Raw genomic sequence first — 23,764 nt, forward strand, 5'->3', positions numbered from 1 at the left:
TGAAGCAGGAGTCAGCCATTCAGGCCTCTGAACATACTCCACCATTCAATATTATCGTGGCTGATCATCCAGCTCCGTTCCCTGTTCCTGTTCTCTCCCCATATCCTTTGGTCCCTTTAGTTCTTAGGACTAATCTAACTCTTTCTTGAAAATCTTTAATGTTTTGCCCTCAACAGTTTCCTGTGACAGACAAGCCTACAGGCTCATCACTCTTGGGTGGAGACATTTCTCCTCACAGTCTAAGTGGCCTACCCTTACTGTGATGACTGATTCTAGACTCTCCAGCTATTGAGAACATCCTATCTGCATCCACATGATGGACCAAATGGCCTCTTTCTGTACTGTTGGACTCTACAGTTTTAATCCCTTATCCACCAGTTCCCACCTAATATATGCTACTAACATGGAGTGTAATGTTTAATATCTGGTTCAAGGATCACTGAGCCCTATCAGACTGTTTAGCTTGCGAACCATTTTCTATTAATGCCTTGTGCATTTTATGGAGCTCTGGTCCACAGGTGAAAAGATTGAATTAAATGTTTCGCCATCAAAACCCTTTTATTAAGTTGAAGTGTATCAGCTAAAATCTTCATTGTTATCCTCCACCTGGATTAAGTAGAACTTTATGTGGCTTGCTCTGTAACACCAGAGCTTCTTATAGAGGCTTTCATAGCACCTTTTATGGTCACCACACACTAAAAGTGTTATGTCTCGAAGTAAGGTTGTTGTTGTAATGTAGGAAATGCAGCGGTCCATTTGCACACAACAGGTTTCCACAAACAGCGAAGTGACAGCAACTGGATCACCAGGTTTTGTGGCATTAATTCGAGGATAAGCATTGTCCGGGACACTGGGGACAGCTCTCCTAATCATTTTCTTTAACGTATATGACTGCAGGTTTGTCTACATCCGCCCGGGAGAACAGACAGAGGCTCTGTTTAATGTTGCATTTAAAAGAAGGCCCATCTGACAAAGCAGCACTGTCCTCAGCGTTGCACCTGAGCACCTACTTTGATTTCTGTGGCTCAAGTTCAGAAATCGAGAAGGGGTCGCCATGTACCCTCTGAGCCCAGCTGTTAAACAAAAAAACGCCAGAGAAGACATCAAAGCGATGTTTAACATCAAGCCATCATTAACGTAGTAACTGAAGCGTGTATATTGCATGGAGAATTCCCTTCAGTCTGCTCAGCCTTCTGCTTCTTGAATTCCAGCCCTAACATCTTCCCATGGCACAAGCTAACCAATTCCTGAGTGAATTTGCCCCAAATTTGGAAGAAGCCATGGCAGTGTTGACATGGGATAAATAGGACTGTCTCACTTGCATAAGCTCAATTGCCAAATCTGGCTGTGGGCATTCCTGGAGGCTTCCTCCTGACTGACCTTGCACACGCCTATATCATCTCACCTTCTATCTTACCTCCTGGGATGTGGGCATCATTGACAAAGCTGCTCTTGTTGCACAAGCCTAACTGCCCTTGATCTTAGAGATGTAGAAAATTAGAGCAGGAGTAGACCATTTGAACCTGCTCCATCATTCAACATGATTGTGGCTTTTAAAAAAATAATTCTTTCACAGGATGTGTGTGTCACTGGGATTTATTACTTGTCCCAGTTAAATGTCAACCCCATTCCCGAGGGTGTGGAGTCACATGTAGGCCAGAGTAGATAATGATGGCAATTTTCTTCCCTGTAGGTCATTACTGACTTGGTTTTTCAGACAATCAACAACAATCACATGGTCATCATCAGACTCTTAATCCCAGATATTTATCGAAGTCAAATTTGACCATCTGCCACTGCAGGATTTGAACGTGGATCCCAGCAAGATTGCTTGGGTCACCAGAGTAATAGGTTAGTGACAGTTCCACTAGGGCATCATCTCCCCACTGATCATCAAGTCAGTCCCCTCTTCCCTCTTCCTCTTCATGCCCTTTGATTCCTTTAGCCCGAAAAGCTATATCTAACTCCTTCTTGGAGTTACATGGAGGGAAGATGGTGTAGGGCTGACAGATTTCCCTCCCTTAAAGATCCCAGGGAATCAGGTGGGTTTTACAGCAATATTGCAGGATTTTCAGCTAGAAAAAGAAACTCCAAGTAACTCGAGGATGGCGTTGGGGCCAGTTTGATGAGCATCAGTGAGGAGAGAAGAGGGGAATGGGGGGGGAACACCGTGGACAGGGTGTCGGGAGATGGGGGCAAGTGGATGAGGGAATACAAAAGTGTGGGGGCACCAGAGGGTAGATCTGCCATTGCTCTACGTTGGGCGTAGGCTTCCATGGCTGCCTGTTTTATGGAAGCAGTCATGAGACAAGGGCCTAAATTGGGAATTACTCATTCCTGGGCCTGCTGGGTTGGCATGGTGGCTCAGTGGTTAGCACTGCTGTCTGATAGCACCAGGGATGCAGGCTTCACTCGAGCGTCAGGCACAGGCTGTTTGTGTGGAGTTTGCACATTCTCCCCGTGTCTGCATGGGTGCTCCGGTTTCCTCCCACAGTCCAAAGATGTGCAGGTTAGGTGGATTGGCCATGCTAAATTGCCCAGGGATGGGCAGGTAATGTGAGTTAGTCATGATAAACATGGGTTTGGGGGATAGAAAGGGGTGGAGCGTGTCTGGCTGGGATGCACTTTGGAGGGTTAGTGCAGGCTCAATGGGCCAAATAGCCTCTAATTGCAATGTAGGGATTCAAACTCAGTCAAGGCCTATCAATCTGTGGGAGTGCTGTCTTCAGCTGCTGGCAACTCCAGGCCAATCCTCGAGGTTTGATGACCATTTTTGTACACAGACTGATCTTTAGAGTTAAAGTGTGCAGGGTGGCCAGCTCTCTCCTGGCTGCTGAGTTGCAAATGGAATTTAAGCTTTTGTTGCTGAAGGGATAGAGTGTGAAAGTATGGAAGAGTTGCTGAAACTGTAGCAGGCATTAATGAGACTGCACCTGGGGTATTGTGTACAGTTTTGAGGAGAGATTTATTTGCATTGGAGGCAGTTCCGAGGAGTTTTACGAGATTGATTCCACAGACGAAAGGTTTGTTTCTTGAAGACATATTGATGGTTTATGCCTCTACTGAGTTTAGAAGGAGGAGAATCAACTTGAAGCTTATGGGCTGCTAATCGGTTGACAAAGTAGTAGACAGGCTGTTTCCACACATAGTTTTAGGATAGGAGGGGGCAGATTTAAAACAGAGATGAGGAGAAATTACTTCTCTCTCAAAAAGATCATGAATATGTCTGATTCACTACCCCAGAGTCCAGTGGATGCTGGGACACTGAATAAATTTAAGGGTGAGATAGTCAGATTTTTAAATAGCTGAAGGCTAATGGAGAGTGAGGAAGAAATTGGAGTTAAGACTAAGTTGAGATCATTGTATTAAATGGTGGAGCAGGCTCGAGGGGCTGAATGGCCTGTCCTTGCTCCTAGTTCTCATGTTCTTGTGTTCTTTGATTTATTGATTGTCACTGGTATCTTGTCACAAAATACAGTGAAACGTGTTCTTTCGCTTCGATATTCTCCAACACCATCTTAAAGCAGAGAAAAATTAGGCAAACATGGAATTTGAAGGCAGAAAAATGAAGAAATAAAGAATATGCTCTACTGTTTTTCTTGTTATGTGCTTCATCATGGGCCTGGTGGTACCTTTGACACTGCCACTGGAGAAAAAGTTGCCACTTTTCGGCACCATCTTACCTTTTTCAATGCCCTCAAAGGACCTCACTAATGCAGATGCTACTGATGATGCAGGGTACTTTTCCAGGCTAAACTCGAGTCCGTCCTGCCTGTGTCCACTCGAGTCCCTGTTGCTGGGCCCACTCGAGTCCTTGCTGCTGGGCCCACTCGAGTCCCTGCTGCTGGGCCCACTCGAGTCCCTGCTGCCTGGGCCCACTCGAGTCCCTGCTGCCTGGGCCCACTCGAGTCCCTGCTGCCTGGGTCCACTCGAGTCCCTCCTGCCTGGGCCCACTCGAGTCCCTGCTGCCTGGGCCCACTCGAGTCCCTGCTGCCTGTGTCCACTCGAGTCCCTCCTGCCTGGGCCCACTCGAGTCTGCGCTGCCTGGGCCCACTTGAGTCCCTGCTGCCTGGGCCCACTCGAGTCTGTGCTGCCTGGGCCCACTCGAGTCCCTGCTGCTGGGCCCACTCGAGTCCCTGCTGCTGGGCCCACTCGAGTCCTTGCTGCTGGGCCCACTCGAGTCCCTGCTGCCTGGGCCCACTCGAGTCCCTGCTGCCTGGGCCCACTCGAGTCCCTGCTGCCTGGGTCCACTCGAGTCCCTCCTGCCTGGGCCCACTCGAGTCCCTGCTGCCTGGGCCCACTCGAGTCCCTGCTGCCTGTGTCCACTCGAGTCCCTCCTGCCTGGGCCCACTCGAGTCTGCGCTGCCTGGGCCCACTTGAGTCCCTGCTGCCTGGGCCCACTCGAGTCTGTGCTGCCTGGGCCCGCTCGTGTCTGCGCTGCCTGGGCCCACTCGAGTCCCTGCTGCCTGGGTCCACTCGAGTCCCTGCTGCCTGGGCCCCCTCGAGTCCCTGCTGCTGGGCCCACTTGAGTCCCTGCTGCTGGGCCCACTCGAGCCCCTCCTGCCTGGGCCCACTCGAATCCGTGCTGCCTGGGCCCACTCGAGTCCCTGCTGCTGGGCCCACTCGAGCCCCTCCTGCCTGGGCCCACTCAAATCCGTGCTGCCTGGGCCCACTCCCTGCTGTTGCCGTCATTCACGACCGAGCTCTTCACCACAAAGTAATTAAAATAAAATAGTCAAGAAAAAAACAGGGGAAAAAGGAAAGAGGAGAAATGAAATGAAACTAAAAATGGATGAAGTGGACGAGACCCTCACTCAGAAGCCCTTCTCCACTACCATCTAATCTTCTTACGTGTGGGATTATACATGTCACACTGTAAAAATGTGCAGTTTATAATGTTGCTTTTAATAACCTGGTTGGAAAAACCTCAGCAACACATGCACAATGGTAAAAGCTTTTGCAGCGTTCCGCTCTGCTGGAAATGTTCACCCTTGTCAGCTCACAGCTAAAATGGAAAGGAAAAGGCTTAATTTTCCCGAAAACTATCCTCCCCTCACCTCGATTAATTACATAGGATTATACACACACATACAAGTTCTTTGAGAACAGAGGAGTACAGGAAAATAAACACACTGGTTTCCAAACGCAAATTCTCAGGCTCATGATAATTAAGGGATTTTATAAAGAAAGTCTACATCACTGAATTCCCCCACTACCTACGTCTAAGAGGGCTACGCACTGAGCAGAGACTCACCTGGACCAGCCATACACATACCGCAGCTCCAAACATAGTTCACTTACACCTTCTCACGGCAACTAGAGATGGCAACTATTGCTTGCCCAACCAGCAACTCCCACCTCCCAAGATTGTATAAAAAAATGGCCAGAAGCTGGGAACCTTGCAGTAAGTAACTCACCTCCTGACTCCCCAAAGCGTGTCCACTGTTCACAAGTCACAAGTCAGGATTGATGGAATACTCCCCATTTGTCTGGATGGGTGTTAATCCAACAACGCTCAAGAAATTTGGCACCATCCAGGAGGAAGCAACCCGCTTGAGTGGCATCCATGAGATACCATCAACATTCACCACCCTGTGGTAGCAGTATATATCGCATTTATGACATACTGCAGTAACTCAGAAATACCTCACAACAGTATCTTTGAAACTCACAGCCCATACCATCTGGAAAGATAGGGGCAGCAGATACATGGGAGACTACCATCTTCAAATACCCCTCTAAGCGATACATCATCCAGCCTTGGAAATATATCACGGTTCCTTCAGTGTCACTGAGTCAAAATCCTGCAACTCCCTCATGAACAGCATTGTGGACCTGCATACACTTAATGGGTGACAGCAGTTCAAGAAGGCAGACCGCCACCACGTTCCCAGGGCAATTAGGGATGAACAATAAACTTTAGTGTGAGCAGTAATATCCACATTCCATGAGTGAATGAAAAGAAAAGTAAATGTCAAAAACAGTAGATAGTGGAAATCTGAAATTAAACCATGGGAGTTCTAAGGGAGAGTCACACTGGACTGGAAACATTAACTGTACCTGTCTCTGCAAAATGCTAAGTTTCTGCAGCACTTTGGTTCTTTTTACAGATAAACATGTGAGCCCTTTCAGTCACTTTACCTACTAATGGGTTCTGATACTTCACTGAAAAGCTCTTCAATAGATATATCTGTCAATCGCGTCCCGATCTAGCAATGATGGTGTGAGTTGAAGTTACAAGAAAATTGGTTGGAAGACGAATCGATTATTTGCATGTCAGCTCCATGTGTGGAACAGAGGACTTTACTTAATGATTCTTCATTGTTAGTTTTGCAGCTTATGACAGGAGAAGAAAGTAATCATAGGTGATCAAGGATAAAGTGTTAAGTTTTTCAGATTTGTAATGAACCGGTATTTTGAACAACTCACCTTTCTTTGAGACAGTAGGAACTGCCGATGCTGGAGAATCTGAGGTAACACGGTATGGAGCTGGATAAACACAGCAGGCCAAGCAGCATCAGAGGAGCAGGAAAGCTGATGTTTCGGGTTGGTGCCCTTCTTCAGAAATTGGGGAGGGAAAGGGGGCTCTGAATTAAATGGGGGGGGGGGGGGGGGTTGGCAGTGATAGCAGGTAGGCAGTGGTGGGGATTGGTCAGTGAGGTGGGAGGAGCGGATAGGTGGGAGAGAAGATGGATAGGTCAATGAGGCATGGTGACAGTGGGGGCTGGTTTTGGGACGAGGTCAGGAGCGGGGAGATTTTGAAGCTTGTGAAGTCCACATTGAGACCATTGGGATGTAGGCTTCCAAGGCAGAATATGGGGTGCCGCTTCTCCAGCACCGGGTGGCGTCGTTGTAACACTGGACAAGGCCCAGGATAGGCATGTCATCCAAGGAGCGAGAGGGGACGTTGAAGTGGTTCGTGACTGGGGGGTGTTGTTGTTTGTCGAAAACCACTCATAGGTGTTCCTCAAAGCGGTCTCCTAACCTCCGTTTGGTTTCCCTGATGTAGAGGAGGCCACATCGGGAACAGCGGATACAGCGTTAGCTTTCCTGCTCCTCTGATGCTGCCAGGCCAGCTGTGTTCATCCAGGCCCGCACTGTGTTCCCTATTTTTGATTTGGAACTTGTCAGGAGAACGCATGCTTTTTACCTTTCGCCCTCCATTAGTGTAAGTCTCAGCCAAAACCCTGCAGCTACAGCTATCCCCAAGTCCACCATATCTGAGTTGGCTCTAATTGAGTCACTCCTCAATTTTACATCTCTCCATTGTTTGCAAATCAACTCCCACTCTCTGTAATTCCCTCTAATCCTGAGATTCTAATGATTTCTACACTCCTCCAATTTCCCCATGTCTAAGTTTAATTTCTTCCTCATCAGGGGCCGTACCTTCAGCTGCCTGGGACCCTAAGCTCTGAAATAAACATCTTTATCTTTATCACATCTTGCTTAATAATCCCTTTCACTTTTTGATCCGGCTTCAGCTATATCTATTTTTGACTGGTGCCAAAATTTTGTTTATTTATAGTACTGTTTCTCGCCTCCAGAAGTCTCTCTCCAATAAAACTACTTTATAAATACAGGTTGTTGCTGTTGTTTCTATTAAAGATTTTCTGCTGACATGATCTTGAGACTGTCAATGTTTTTCCATGTTAAACTGCCTCCTCTCTCTGTAGTTGAAACACCAAAACTGTGCTCCGCAGCACTGAGAAACAGCAACATTTTTCTCAGCATTTTTACCCGATATTTTAAATTTAACGTGAATATTTTGATGTATTTGTTCTTAACATTTTGTAGATAGTTAGGTACAGACTGCATAAGTTATCAGGAAAGCCCAGGGAGAGAATGCTATCAGTGTCTCATAATCAGGTCAAGGAGGATGCCTTCCTTACAGAGTGGAATTAAACTCATTAACGATCTGCAAAGCCTTCCAACACAAACCAGGGTCAATCGAGGTCAATCATTTCCGAAGAAGGGCCCCGACCTGAAACGTCAACTTTCCTGCTCCTCTGATGCAGCCTGGCCTGCTGTGTTCATCCAGCTCCACGCTGTGTTATCTCTGACTCCAGCATCTGCAGTTGTTACTATCTGAGGGTCAATCAAGCTGTTTCCTCAGGGGTGCCACTCCAAATAGACTTAAGAAGCTCAAGCTGCGAGGTGGCAGCTATTCTAACGCACCTTTTTGATGCCATAACTTGCAGGTACAGGTGTTGGACTGGGGTGGACAAGGTCAAAAATCACATGACCCCAGGTTATAGTCCAACAGGTTTATTTGAAAACACAAACTTTCAGAGTCTTGTCCCTTCTTCAGGTGTGGGTGAGAGAGGTGGCATCAGGTACAGAATTCAAAAGCAAAAGACTGATGCAAATGTATTGAACAAGCCTCAGATGGCTGTTCAATCTTCAATCGGTCAGAAATCCTGGGGTTTCTTTCAAGTCACAGCCCCAAGATAACTAAAGGTTTTATTAATATACCAGAGGTGTCATCTCAGGTCAGACAATGCATTTTAGGTGTGAGGCCTTGCTTAGAACCTGGCTGTGCATCTTCTTGGAGTCAGACTGGTTTTATTTTCAAAGTAGGAATTTATAAAATGCATCATTGTCTACAAATGGTGTGTTTTTTGAACAAAGTGAATGTATCTGCAAACACAAATCTGCAAATGCGGGTCAGGCAGTATCAGAGGAGCAGGAGAGTCAACGTTTCGGGTTTATGCCCTTAAAGGAGCAAGGGTGTCTTTCAATAAATAAACAGGGCTTTGGTGAGGCCAGGCCTGGGATTTTTGTCCAGTTTTGGTCTCCTTACCTGAGGAAGGATTTTCTGGCTATAGAGAGAGAGTGCAACAAGGGTTTATTAGACTGATTCCTAGGATGGCAGAGTCGATGCAGGAAGAGAGAGCAAATTGGTTTGGACCATATTCATGAGAATGCAGAAAAGTGAGGGGGGATCTCATAGAAACCTATAAAACTCTAAAGATAGGAAGGATATTCCGCACGGACCAGGGAGGCCAGAACTAGGAGAGGGTCACAGTCTAAGAGTATGTGGTAGCCCATTTAGGAGTGGGATAGGAGAAATGTTTTGACACAGAGAATGGTGAGCCTGTGGAATTCTCCGCCACAGAATACCGTTGAGGCCAAAACATTGAGCTAGATATCATCCTTAGGGCTAAAGTGTGGGGTGAAAGCAGGAGGAAGGTACTGAGTTGGATGATTGCCATGATCATGTTGATTGGTAGAGCAGGTGAAAAGGGCCGAATGGCCTCTGCCTGCTACTATTTTCTATGTTTCTATGTAAAAGATTGAAAGCAGACAATCACAATCTAGCCTAACAGTGAAGGAGAAGCATTAGTGAGAATAGTAAGTCTGCCTGATGGGTTTAACATCCCTTGATCAAATAATGATGAATGGGTTTGTACAAAGCCTCTTGTGTGCTATTTACAGGCAGTTGTCAGCGGGTCTGTTATTTAGATGAGATATTGATGCACAGTGAAACATTGACCAAACAAATTTCTTAGTGAATTACCAGATGCATCAAATCTGTAAGGATTCAATCTGATTTGGGAATCTGTTAACACAAATTCAAAATGGATATGACTTCACCGAGCAAATAAAATGTTTTGAATTGTTGAGAATATATTGTCCATTCTTTTCAAGGAGCTCTCTGCACTCCAACTATAGGAAACAGAAAAATTACACAGGCAATCATTTATATTTGACACATGGGATGTGGGCATCACCGGCTGGGTCCAGCATTTATTGCCTGCCCCTAGTTGCCCCTTGAGAAGGTGGGGGTGAGCTGCCTTCTTGAACTCCTGCAGCCCACCTGTTGTGGGTAGACCCACAGTGCCCTGAGGGAGGTAATTCCGGGATTCTTGATCCAGCAACATAGAAGGAATAGCATTGTAGTTACAAGTCAGGCTAGTGAATTGGAATAAAAACCGAAAGAACTGCGGATGCTGTAAATCAGATGTAAAAATAGAAGTTGATGGGAAAGCTCAGCAGGTCTGGCAACACTTGTGAAGATAAATCAGAGTTAACGTTTTGGATTGAATGATGCTTCCTCAGAACTGACTGAGTGAGTTGGACTGCTCCTCTGATAATATAAAGCAAGCCATACTGTTGCTGCTGTTACTGAGGTCGCTGTACCAAGCAGCCCACACATTGTACATGTCTTCTGGTCATTAGTAACAGATGGAAAAACAGAAATTGCTGGAGAAGCTCAGCAGTTCTGACAGCATCTGTAGAGAGAAAGCAGAGTTAACATTTCAGGTTCAGTGGCCCTTCTGCATAATGTTCTGATATGCAATAACAGAAGCTTGAAAGAAGGAGCTGCATTTATAGAGAAAATTACCCCAATAAAGAAAGAGATTCTTGCTCTAGTTTTCAGATACGATGGTTTCAAACACAACTATTAGCAGAGCATATTTTTACTCACGTCAGCCTCAAACTGTTAGAAATGATATGGGGAATACCTCTTATATATTTCTTTAGCACTTTTGACAGGCTTTAGATATTAGAATTGCTTGTGGGCCAATGAGGAGTATTTGTCACAGTCCTGCTTTAAAAGCTGAGCATGCTAATGAGCCAAGGTCAACAATGACAGTATGGGACCAGCTGCGATGTAACTCCAAGCAGCAGGAAGCTGGATGACAGATGTGTGCTTAAGTTGCTCTGTAACTGCGAGTGAGTTGAAATCCGGTGAGAAAATATTAATTTTGAATTAAGGAGCAAAATTCAAAATGTATGACATGTTTATCAATGATAAATGTTCTTTAACAATGAAAGCAGAAACGCAAACTTGAAAACCCACATGAGAAAGATGCAGTGCAGAAGTTGCTTTGGCCCAAATATCATCAGCTTGTCCATCAATGACCTTCCCTCCATCATAATGTTAGAAGTGGGGATGTTGCCTGATAATTGCACAATGCTCAACACCTTTCACAACATCCTCAGCCACTGAAACAGTCCATAGCAAGATGTAGCAAGATCTAAACTACGTCTGGCACAGGCTAAGTTGTGGGTAAGTTTTGCATAGCACAAATACCAGGCATTGAACATCTTCACCGCCTCTTGACATTCAATGTACTGGCATCACACAATCCATTGCCATCAATGCTCTGCAGGCTATCATTGACAAGAAACTGAATTGGACTAGCTATATAAATACTGCCACTACAAGAATAGACCAGAAGCCAAGATTCCTGCAGTGAATGCCTCACATTCTGACTCCCCCAAGTCTATCCACCATCTGCAAGGCACAGGTCGGAGACAATGCGTGCAACTCCAACAACATTCAAGAATTTTACCCCGAGGAGGACAAAGCAGTTCATTTCATTGGCACCACATCCACCAGCATCAAATCCCTCCACCACCGATGCTCAGTAGCTGTTGTATGTACTACCTACAAAATACGCTGCAGAAGTTCACATTGGCCGGAATTTCCAAAATCCTGACCAACCCTTGAAAGTTCTCCAACCCATTTACCATACTGACTTGGAAATGCATTGTCTTTCCTTCAGTGTTGCTTGGTCAAAAACCTGGAATTCCCTCTCCTAAGGCATTGTGGGTGCACCCACAGCAGGTGGACTACAACAGTTCGAGAAAGCAGCTCACCACCACCTTCTGAAGGGCAACTAGGGACGGGCAATAAATTATGGGCCATGCAGCATTGCCTACACCGGCTGATTTAGTAAACAAAATTATCCCAATAATGAAAGAGAGATTCTTGCTCTAGTTTTCAGATACAATGGTTTCAGACATGACTATTAGCAGAGCATATTTTTACTCACGTCAGCCTCAAACTGTTAGAAATGATATGGGGAATACCTCTTGTACATGCACACACTCAACTACAATGTCTCCTTCCAAAGGTCCACGTGGGGTATCGTTTAGAAGTATTGAAATGACTCTTTCAAATACCTTAGCCAAATTCCAAGCCCCACCAAGATCAAAGATATTCTGGGATTTTTTTTATTGATTTGTGGCATTTCCCCATGAATGCCCTTCATATTCATTGATTTTTGGGCCAATATTTGTTGCCCATCCCTTAGTGGTTTGGGGCACAAGTTGAATGGTTTGCTAGGCCATTTCAGAATTCATTTGCAAGTAACACCAATTGGCATGGGGCTGGAGTCACAAGTCAGCCAGACCTGGTAAGATTAGCTGTTTCCTTCCCTAAAGTGCTTTGGTGAAACAGATGGGTTTTTATAACAATGGTCACCATTAGACTTTTAATTCAGATACTTTTTTGTTTAAAAATTGAATTCCAATTTCACCCCCTACTATGATGGATTCATATCTGTGTCCCTCGAACATCACCTGGATCTCTAGTTTACTCAGCCCACACCAATACCACTGGGCCACTGCCTCACCCTAATTATTGAATCTGTGTTAGACGACAGTCTCAAGATCAATCTAATAGCTGTTGCTCATAGCTGAGCAGAGCTCATTGAGTAAGGTATTTCAAATGATGATCAATGACGACAACTCAAGCAGATCACCATTAGCAAGTAGCTTGAATGTATCCAGAAGGTCCCCAGTCTACTCTATTCTCTTTGGTCATTCAGAGCTGAACGAGGGGTCTCTAAGAATGAAATGTTGTGGCAACAATAAGGACTTGGGCCAATTAGTCAAAGTGTGTGAAGCAAGCCAATTCAATCGATGGTGACAACCAACAGAAACTCTTCTTCCACATAAGACTGCTTCTGATATAAAGATTGTGACTAATATTTTCCATGTTGAAAGACACAGTTACATTCTTGTGACTGGCTATTTCTCCAAATTCCCTTCAATACATCCAATCAAGGATGTCAGTGTCAGGATGGTTGATGACACAGTGACCACGTTATTCAGTATATTTGATCTACCTCAAAATATTGTGTCCAATAATGGTCCACAGTACGCTAGACATTCTTCCAAAATTTGCACAGACAATGTCGTCTTTAATATATTACCTTTACTCTGTGCTGCCCTCTGTAAATTGGTCTCTCAGAATGCAAAATTTTTACCATAAACTACTTAATTATTAAATATACAATTATTTGTTGAGATTTTCAGATGGATTAGTTAAATCTATATGCTACTTCTCAAGAAAATATTTTACTTTTAGTGGCAGCTCTTAAAAGATAAATTTATATAGTCCTTCCTTCCCACATTCTCGTCACCCAATCACATGCACCGGGAATTCAGATTAATTACTGAGGGATATGTGTAAAACTGGGAATTACAGAACTGTCTGAACATTTTCTGTATTGAAAAGGGGTCACCATGTGATTTCTTGGAAATTAAGTCAACAGCTTATTATGTGGTTTTGTTTGCCTTCTGTTTAACGAAAGACTGATGAACTCAGAAAAAAGAAGACAAGCAAAGCTTTAAGGAGATAAGAGATGGGGTTTATGGCCTTAATTATAATGAAACCTGGTTTTGAAAGGACTATTGGAACCCCTATGCTATAGTTGTCTAGCAGCCCTTTCTGTTTCTAGGTTTGTGTTCAATGGGCATAAGCATTTAGTAGGTAATAAATCCAAAGTCTCCAATTTCTTTTCTCTCTCTCTCTCTCTCTCTCTCAGTAGTCATTCTGGAAACCTGACAAAGTTCCAGATTTAAGTATTTCTGATGACCTCATTAACCTTGGAAACTGTGGCTCATTTCCAAAGTCTCAAAGCCAGCTTGATTTCAATGCAAATTAAAGACCTTCCATCAGTTCACAGCTCTCAGCAATTTGATTGCATCGACAAGAAACTCAGTGAATTAGGAGAAGCCATGGAATTTTATTCTAAGTTTCCATAGCCTCAGCTACTGGGATGTTTCTCGTTTGCCTGTTTTTTGAAGCACCTTCACTGCAGAGATTTCCGTCTTTTGTGATGTGTGTTTGTGGCCGTATTTGTGATTAAGGGAATATAATTCTAATTCTGGATTATTGTTTCAATATTAATGTTTGACACTAGTTTTAAGAATAAGTTTTGTTTTTGTTGTAATAAATTAATTATTTTGAGCTCAACAAAGAAACTTAATGAAAGACCCCTTTAACCTGGATAGTAATGAAAAAGATTTCATTTTGGTATTTGAATTAATATTTATATTAATGGTTAAAATGCTGGAGTAATGGTACATTCTTTCTGTCACAGTTGTAGTATATGTGCATGATGCATTATTGGAAAGAAGGGACAAGAACATAATCAATGAATGTGGAGTTATTCTAACATAAACAAGACTAATATACAGTAACATCCATAAGCACAGAGCTATATATGTATGTGATGCTGTAGCCTTGTAAATTGTTAGTGCTGTAAATAAACTTCCAGACATTTGTCTCACAAGGCACTCAACTCTTTATGGCATATCTAACATGGGGCTAACGTGTTTAGAAAACCATCAATGACATCATAAATAATTGTGACTATAATGAACTCAATGCCACAACATATGATTGATGGATTTTAATTCAAAATGCAGATTGCTGGTAACTTGCTTCTATTATGTAAATTAAGGAAAGTGAATCTAAAAAGTAATGGCTGATTCCAGAATTGAGAGGGTTGGCTTATGAGGAGAGATTGAGTAGACGGGGACTATACTCATTGGAATTTAGAAGAATGAGGGTGGATCTGATAGTAGCATGTAAAATCAAGAAAATAATAGATAAGATAGGAAGGGGGAGGCTGTTTCTTCTCATGGGTGAAACTACGATGAGGGGGGCATAGCTCAACATAAAAGGGAACAGATTTAGGACTGACGCAGGAGGAACTTCTTCACTCAAAGGATTCTGAATTGATGGAATTGCGTGCCCAGTGAAGCAGTTGAGGCTGTCTCGTTGAATGTTTTGAAAGTAAAGGTAGGTAGGTTTTGAACAGTAAAAGAAGTTAGAATCATGGTGAGCGGGCGGGTTAGTGGAGTTGGGGCTGTGAAAAGATCAGCCGTGATCTTATTGAATAGCGGAGCTGTTAAAAGGGGCCAGATTGATTACTTTGGCTCCCAATGCTTCTGCTCTTACGTACTGTAATTTTCATAATGGCAAAATTATTTTATTCTTTACACTTCTTTTAATGATTATCCATACCTTTGTTATGAATTATGATGTCCTATTTGCATTGCCATCACAAAGTAATACCTCTTGCCATAATGGTTTGCAATAAACACTTTATCTAATTTTGTCTAGATAATCTGTTATGCCATTGCATGAGAAATATATAACCCTTGATCACATCAGTCAGAAACACCTCAGCATGTGCACATAAATGAGTTTCCTTGATGTCATTGTTTGCTGCAGTGAAGGTGAATGTTTTGATCTGTCCTTTGTCATCACGTTTGAGTAGAAGCATTTGCTGAACATTAGTTTTCATGAAGATAGAGCTCTTCCTAGAAAGAATAGCTTAAAAAACTTTGACATTTGGATTGAGAGAACTGCTGAACTCTGTAAATAATGCGTAGCCAGGTAGAGATACTGTGCAAACATTAAACAGATTAATATTTACATGGGTGAAAATGAGATTGCTAAATCCACTGCTCAAGCATCTGGACATACTGAAATGCAAGAAACATGAGAGACCCTTAAATAATGTTCACATCGATAAAACAGGCTGTCAAAAAGAAAGGATGCCTTATCGTATTCCTGTAATGTTTAACACAAAATAGATTACTTTGAGGAATGATTACTGTCCTGTGCAGGTAAAAAGGAATGGGAATTGGGGAACTTTTCACCCTGTAAAACCAAGATAGCCGAACATCAGAGCAGGTTGGAGAATTCATAAGAGATTAATTAGTGGCACAGATTTCAATCAGATTTAGCAGTCCAGAATTGAGCTGTGTGAGGATTTTTTGATGTGGAGGTGAGGTGGATTGGGTAAAAAGTTATATTGGGGGTGGGGGGAGTGATTGGCAAGATAGCAAGGGGCAAGTCAATTTCCTGCTCATCCCAGGCAATGTGCTATCAAACTAAAGGCTTCAAATGGCCCAGGTTTGCAGTAATGAGGATCTTTGGTTCTGTTAAGCAATGCTTGTTTAAGTCTACATTCTTCTCTTTCCTATTGATTTAGTAGATCATGTGCCAGGCCTGCCCTACTCAGTTGGCACTACAGTGACTGAACCAACTGTCACCAACCAAAGGCCTATCTCATGAGATTTATACAACCTATGATAAGCACAAAACAACAAGGAAATTTAACTTATCTTGCATGGCATAGATCAATCCATTATAACCGTTAGGCCTCAAATCATTTGTTCATTTCGCTCATCTAATTTGTGCGAATGCATTGTCTGTCACCAAATCATTAATGTTACACCTTGTCAATGGAGTTGAATGCATCTGCTGTTGATTATTTGGTACAAGCAATTATTAATATTTAAATAAAAGAAGTCATTCCTGGTTACAGATTCAGATTATGGCTTCAAATTCCATACCCAGTTATGTGCCACACTGGCAGGCAATTATTACACAGAGTGGAAGCAAGATTAATATTGCTACATGTTCTGCAACTGGAGATACTTCTTCAGGCCTTGTAGTGACCCTGCCTCTGAACTAGAAACCCCAGGTTTAGGTCCTGCCCCAGGGCTTGATGACCAAGGTAGGCATGCTCATAATGCAGCCAAAAAGGTGGACTATTGACTCGCAATCTTTCCAACACATACCAATGACATGTGGAGAGTCTCCTCGTCAGCTGGGTGATGAAAGGCTTGGGGCCTCTTTCATGGCTGCCAATAGCTCCAGGCTACAATTTATGTGTTGATGTAATGATTCCATCATTTGGAATCATACCTGGAGGAAAGGAAGATGGTTATGATTGTTTGAGGACAATCATCTCAATTCCAGGACACCTCTGCAGGAATTCCTCAGGGTAATGTTCTGGGTCCAACTATCTTCAGTTGTTTACTCATAGAGTCATAGAGTCATAGAGCATGAAAGTAGACTGTTTGGTCCAATCAGTCCACACCGACCTGCTGTTTCTTGGACCATATCACTCTAATCATTTCTTATTCATGTCCTTTTAAACATTATAACTGAGCCTGCATCCACTGCATTCTCTGCCAGTTCATTCACACAGGAACAACCTTCTGTGTAAAATAGTTGCCCCTCATGTTCGTTTTAAAACTTTCTCCTCTCACTTTAAAATTATGCCCCCTCGCTTTGAACTCCCCCACCCGAGAGAAAAGCCCCTTACTAGTCACCTTATCTAGACGTCTTATGAATTTTTAAATCTCCACAACATTGACCCCTCAAACTCCTGTGCTCCAATGAAAAAAGCCTATATTTATAACTCAAACGCTCCATTCTGAGCAACATCCTGTTAAATCTTTTCTGAGCACTCTCCAATTTAATATCTCCCTAATACGTTTTCTCTTAAGTAATATTTATTGCATTTATTGCCTCCACACTTTGCCCCTTGCTTATTTAGTATTTTTTCCATGTTTTTATGGAATGACTGCTTCGGGCCAGATAGCTCAGTGGGCTGGACAGCTAGTTTATGATGCAGACTGATGCCAACTGAGCAGGCTGACTTCCTGGATTGGCTGAGGTCACCATGAGGGTCCCACCTTCTCACTCTCACCCCTTGCTTGAGGCATGGAGACCTTCAGGTTAAACTCTCCACTAGTTATACCTGTAACGAGAGAGTGGGACTTTGGTAATTTTATTTTTTGTCATGTTTTTAGTCTGTTGGTGTACTTGACTGTGAAGCAAGACGCAAAATAGTAATTCAATGCTTTGGCCAGTTCCTAATATTCCACTACTATTTCTGTGGTCCCTTTCTCTAAGGGCCCTATTTTGGCCTCTTCCCCTTTTTTTTGTACATTTAAAGAAGTTCTTATGATCTATTTTATCATATATTGCTAGTTTATTTTCACTGTTTATTTTCTTCTTTCTCTTTGGGTCATCTTTATTGGTTTTAAAACTTTCTCAATCCTCTGACTTACTACTACTCTGTCACATTGCATGTTTTTGCTTTCAATTTGATCCCATCCTTTAACTTTGTTGGTTAAGCATGATTGGTTTATTCCCTTCCTGGATCCACTTCCCCTTGTTACCACATAGCCTGCCACTACACACCCCCTGTTGTTAGTCACTAACAGTCCCCATTAACAATTACTCACCCTCCCAGCCTGATCGTTAGCAACTCCTTTGTCTGTCCAACTGTCTTTCTCTCTCTTTGGGCTCTATCCTATCATTTACTCCCTACCCCACCCACCTCCCTATTTTCTGCAGAGAAACTGACGTTTTCCCAGCCACCATCAGTTCTGAGGAAGGGTCACTGGACTCAAAATGTTATCTCTCTTTTCTCCTCTATAGATGCTGCCAGACCTGCTGAGTTTTCCAGCAACTTTGTTTTTGGTCCTGATTTACAGCATCTGCAGTTCTTTTGGCTTTTATTGTAGGGAGCCTATGAGCCAATGTGAGACTTAGAACATAGAACATAGAACAGTACAGCACAGAACAGGCCCTTCAGCCCACAATGTTGTGCCGGCCATTGATCCTCATGTATGCACCCTCAAATTTCTGTGACCATATGCATGTCCAGCAGTCTCTTAAATGACCCCAATGACCTTGCTTCCACAACTGCTGCTGGCAACGCATTCCATGCTCTCACAACTCTCTGTGTAAAGAACCCGCCTCTGACATCCCCTCTATACTTTCCTCCAACCAGCTTAAAACTATGACCCCTCGTGCTAGCCATTTCTGCCCTGGGAAATAGTCTCTGGCTATCAACTCTATCTATGCCTCTCATTATCTTGTATACCTCAATTAGGTCCCCTCTCCTTCTCCTTTTCTCCAATGAAAAGAGACCGAGCTCAGTCAACCTCTCTTCATAAGATAAGCCCTCCAGTCCAGGCAGCATCCTGGTAAACCTCCTCTGAACCCTCTCCAAAGCATCCACATCTTTCCTATAATAGGGCGCCCAGAACTGGACACAGTATTCCAAGTGCGGTCTAACCAAAGTTTTATAGAGCTGCAACAAGATCTCACGACTCTTAAACTCAATCCCCCTGTCAATGAAAGCCAAAACACCATATGCTTTCTTAACAACCCTGTCCACTTGGGTGGCCATTTTAAGGGATCTATGTATCTGCACACCAAGATCCCTCTGTTCCTCCACACTGCCAAGAATCCTATCCTTAATCCTGTACTCAGCTTTCAAATTCGACCTTCCAAAATGCATCACCTCGCATTTATCCAGGTTGAACTCCATCTGCCACCTCTCAGCCCATCTCTGCATCCTGTCAATGTCCCGCTGCAGCCTACAACAGCCCTCTACACTGTCAACGACACCTCCGACCTTTGTGTCGTCCGCAAACTTGCTGACCCATCCTTCAATCCCCTCATCCAAGTCATTAATAAAAATTACAAACAGTAGAGGCCCAAGGACAGAGCCCTGTGGAACTCCACTCACCACTGACTTCCAGGCAGAATATTTTCCTTCTACTACCACTCGCTGTCTTCTGTTGGCCAGCCAATTCTGTATCCAAGCAGCTAAGTTCCCCTGTATCCCATTCCTCCTGACCTTCTGAATGACCCTACCATGGGGAACCTTATCAAATGCCTTACTGAAGTCCATATACACCACATCCACAGCTCGACCCTCATCAACTTTTCTAGTCACATCCTCAAAAAACTCGATAAGGTTTGTAAGGCATGACCTACCCCTCACAAAGCCGTGTTGACTGTATTTGATCAAGCCATGCTCTTCCAGATGGTCATAAATCTTATCCCTCAGAATCCTTTCTAACACCTTGCAGATGACAGACGTGAGACTTACTGGTCTATAATTGCCGGGGATTTCCCTATTTCCTTTCTTGAAGAGAGGAATTACATTTGCCTCTCTCCGGTCCTCAGGTACGACTCCAGTGGAGAGCGAGGATGCAAAGATCTTCGCAAGTGGCGAAGCAATTGCATTTCTCGCTTCCCAAAGCAGCCGAGGACAAATCTGGTCCAGGCCTGGCGACTTGTCAATCTTAATGTTTGACAAAATTTTCAGCACATCAGCTTCGTCTATCTCTATCCATTCCAGCATGCACACCTGCTGTTCAAAGGTTTCATTCACTACAAAGTTGGTTTCTTTCGTAAAGACAGAAGCAAAAAACTCATTTAGGGCTTCCCCTACCTCCTCAGGCTGCACACACAAGTTCCCTATGCTATCCCTGATTGGCCCTACTTGACTTGATCAGATAGTCTGCTTGCTGTCTCAATGATGTTGGTTAAGGGATAGATATTGCCCAAAGTTCAGGGAAGAAAACTCTTGCTGCTATTCCATATGGTGTTGTGGATCCTTTTCCATTCACCTGAAAGGGGCAGATGGCATCTTAATTTAAACCTTCAGATGAAAGGTGGCATCTCAAATGGTGCAGCACTCTCTCAGCACCTCATGAGAATGTCAGATTAGATGTTGGATTCATGTCACTGGAGTTACACTTGACCTCAAAACTTTCCAATAGAGATGTGAAAGTACCATCCATCCACTGAGTCACAGTAGACATCAGCTTGCATTGTCAAATTGTTTGTGTTTGTAGCATTTGGAATGTAATGGCTCTGTCATTATAAAAACCACAGAAGAATCTTCAGAATGATGGAATGAGTAACGAGTGAAGTAGAAGAGAAATCAGTTATGGCATTTCCAATGAAAAAGGGATGAGGATGTTGCTGAAGGGCTGGAAAACAATACTGGAAAAAGCTGTGTGCAGAAGACCTTATTTTCACCATGGATGTCCAGTCCCTACTCATCTGCATTCCCCATCCAGATAGACTAAAAGCCCTCCGCTTCTTCCTGTCCTGCAGGCCTGACCAGATCCCCCTCCACCGATACCCTCATCCGCCTAGCTGAACTCGTCCTCACCTTCAACAACTTCTCTTTCGATTCCTCCCACTTCCCACAGACAAAGGGGATGGCCATGGGTACCTGCATGGGCCCAAGCTATGCCTGCCTCTTTGTAGGTTACATGGAACAATCCCTCTTTCGCACCTACACTGGCCCTAAACCCCACCTCTTCCTCCGTTACATCGATGACTGTATCGGCGCCGCCTTGTGCTCCCAAGAGGAGCTCGAACAGTTCATCCATTTCACCAACACCTTCCATGCCAACCTTAAGTTCACATGGACCATCTCCAACACATCCCTCACCTTCCTGGACCTCGCTGTCTCCATCTCAGGCAACCACCTACAAACCAATGTCAATTTCAAGCCCACCAGCTCCCACAGCTGCCTAGGATGCACCTCCTCCCACCCACCCTCCTGCAAAAATTCCATCCCCTATTCCCAATTCCTTTGCGTCTGTCACATCTGCTCCCAGGATGAGGCATTCCACTCCCGTACATCCCAGATGTCCTCGTGCTTCAAGGACCGCAACTTTATCCCTGCTGTGGTTGAAAAGGCCCTCGACCGTGTCTCCGGCATTTCCCGCAACTCATACCTCACACACCGCCCTCGCAATAACTGCCAGAAGAGAATCCCCCTAGTCCTCACATGCCACCCCACCAACCTCCGGATACAACGTATCATCCTCGGACACTTCCGCCATCTACAATCTGACCCCACCACCAAAGACATTTTTCCATCCCCACCCTTGTCTGCCTTCCACAGAGACCACTCTCTCCGTGACCCCCTTGTTCGCTCCACTCTTCCCTCCAACCCCACCACACCCGGCACCTTCCCCTGCAACCACAGGAAATGCTACACCTACCGCCCCCACCCCCCACCATCTCCCTCAGCCCCATCCCAGGCCCCAAGGTGATTTTCCACATCAAGTAGATGTTCACCTGCACATCTGCCAATGTGGTATACTGCATCCACTGTACCCATTGTAGCTTCCCATACATTGGGGAGACCAAGCGGAGGCTTGGGGACGGCTTTGCAGAACACCTCCGCTTGGTTCACAATAAACAACTGCGCCTCCCAGTCGCGAACCATTTCAACTCCCCCTCCCATTCCTTAGACGACATGTCCATCCTGGGCCTTCTGCAGTGCCATAATGATGCCACCCATAGGTTGCAGGAACAGCAACTCATATTCCGCTTGGGAACACTGCAGCCCAATGGTATCAATGTGGACTTCACCAGCTTCAAAATCAACCCTCCCCCCACTGCATCCAAAACCAGCCCAGCTTGTCCCCTCCCCCCACTGCATCCCAAAACCAGCCCAGCTCGTCCCTGCCTCCCTAACCTGTTCTTCCTCTCACCTACCCCTTCCTCCCACCTCAAGCCGCACTTCCATTTTCTACCTACTAACCTCATCCCGCTTCCTTGACCTGTCTGTCCTCCCCGGACTGACCTATACCTTCCCTAACTCCCCCTCCTCTGCACCTATCTTCTCCTCTAACCATCTTCAGTCCGCCTCCCCCTCTCTCCCTATTTATTTCAGAATCCTCTCCCCATCCCCCTTTTCTGATGAAGAGTCTAGGCTCAAAACATCAGCCTTTGTGCTCCTGAGATGCTGCTTGGCCTGCTGTGTTCATCTAGCCCCACACTTTGTTATCTTGGATTCTCCAGCATCTGCAGTTTCCATTATCTCTGTGCTTGCCAGGAACTACAAATTGAAGGACATGAGCTCTGGTGGTGAAAATGGAGGTCAGAGAGGAATGTAGGTAAAGCAGTCAGAAAGCTGAGGATGACGGAGCTAATGCTTCATAAATAACGTCCATTCCCTCCCACCCTTCCCCAGCACCCACCCCAGGAAGTTCTCTCCTGTGTCCAGGGGAGAGGTTATTCTTCAAACAGGACAACTAAAACTCATTTACCTAGCCATTATCAGGTTACTGTTCCTGGCATCTTGCTGCAAGCAATTTTGTTTTTACTCATTCATGGGGTGAGGGTGTTGCTGGTGGGGCCATCATTTGTCACCCATCCCTATTTGCCTCGAGGGCTGTTAAGAATCAACTACATTGCTGTGGGTCTGGAGTCACATGTAGACCAGAACAGGTAAGGATTGCAGCTTCCTTCCCTAAAGGATATTAGTGAACCAGATGGGTTTTTTAAACAGCAATGATGCAAAGGCTTCATGGTCATCATTAGGCTCTAAATTCTAGATTTTTAGTGAATTGAAAATCCAACATCTGCCATTGCAGGAATTGAACACGGGTCCCTGGAACTTTATCTGAGTCTCTGGATTAACAGTCTGGTGATAATGGCACGGGTCCATTGCCTCCCCATTTGGTTAGTGTGTATCCCAAATGACAGCAATGACTGCAGAGCTCAGCGGCCTGGGGCCTTCTGAGACGAAGTAACCAACTGTGCAAATGAATGTCAGTATTTTCTTCAAAACAAGGTTCACTTTGGAAATTGTCCTCATCTGCCAGATTAGCAATGACAGGGCGTAAGGAATTGGATACAACAGGGATGTTCTACATCCTTAATGTTACTGAATTAGTGCAATGTGTAACAACAATTTGTCACTTCTGATTTGATTTAAGTTGATTTGATTTATTGGTGTCACATGTATCTAAGTACAGTGAAAAGCTTTGTTTTTTTAATGCAGTACAGGCAGATCATAGCAAATCAGGACATATAGATCATAAGATGCTCAGATAGAATGCAGCATGCAGACTATGGCTGCACAGGGAGTGCACAAAGCAAGATCAACATTATTTGAAGATAGAGAGGTCTATTCAGCAGTCTAATAGGCAAGGAAGAAGCTGTTCTTGAACCTGTTGGTGCATGTGTTCAAGCTTCTGTATAGTCTGGCCAACAGAAGAAATTAGAGAGTATTTCCAGGGTGGGAGGGGCCTTTGATGTTGGTTACCTTTCTGTGGCAATGAGAAATGTAAATGGAGCCCTTGGATGGGCTGTGTATTTTAT

Source organism: Stegostoma tigrinum, chromosome 9, assembly GCF_030684315.1.
Source record: "Stegostoma tigrinum isolate sSteTig4 chromosome 9, sSteTig4.hap1, whole genome shotgun sequence".
In the NCBI taxonomy this organism is placed as follows: Eukaryota; Metazoa; Chordata; class Chondrichthyes; order Orectolobiformes; family Stegostomatidae; genus Stegostoma; species Stegostoma tigrinum.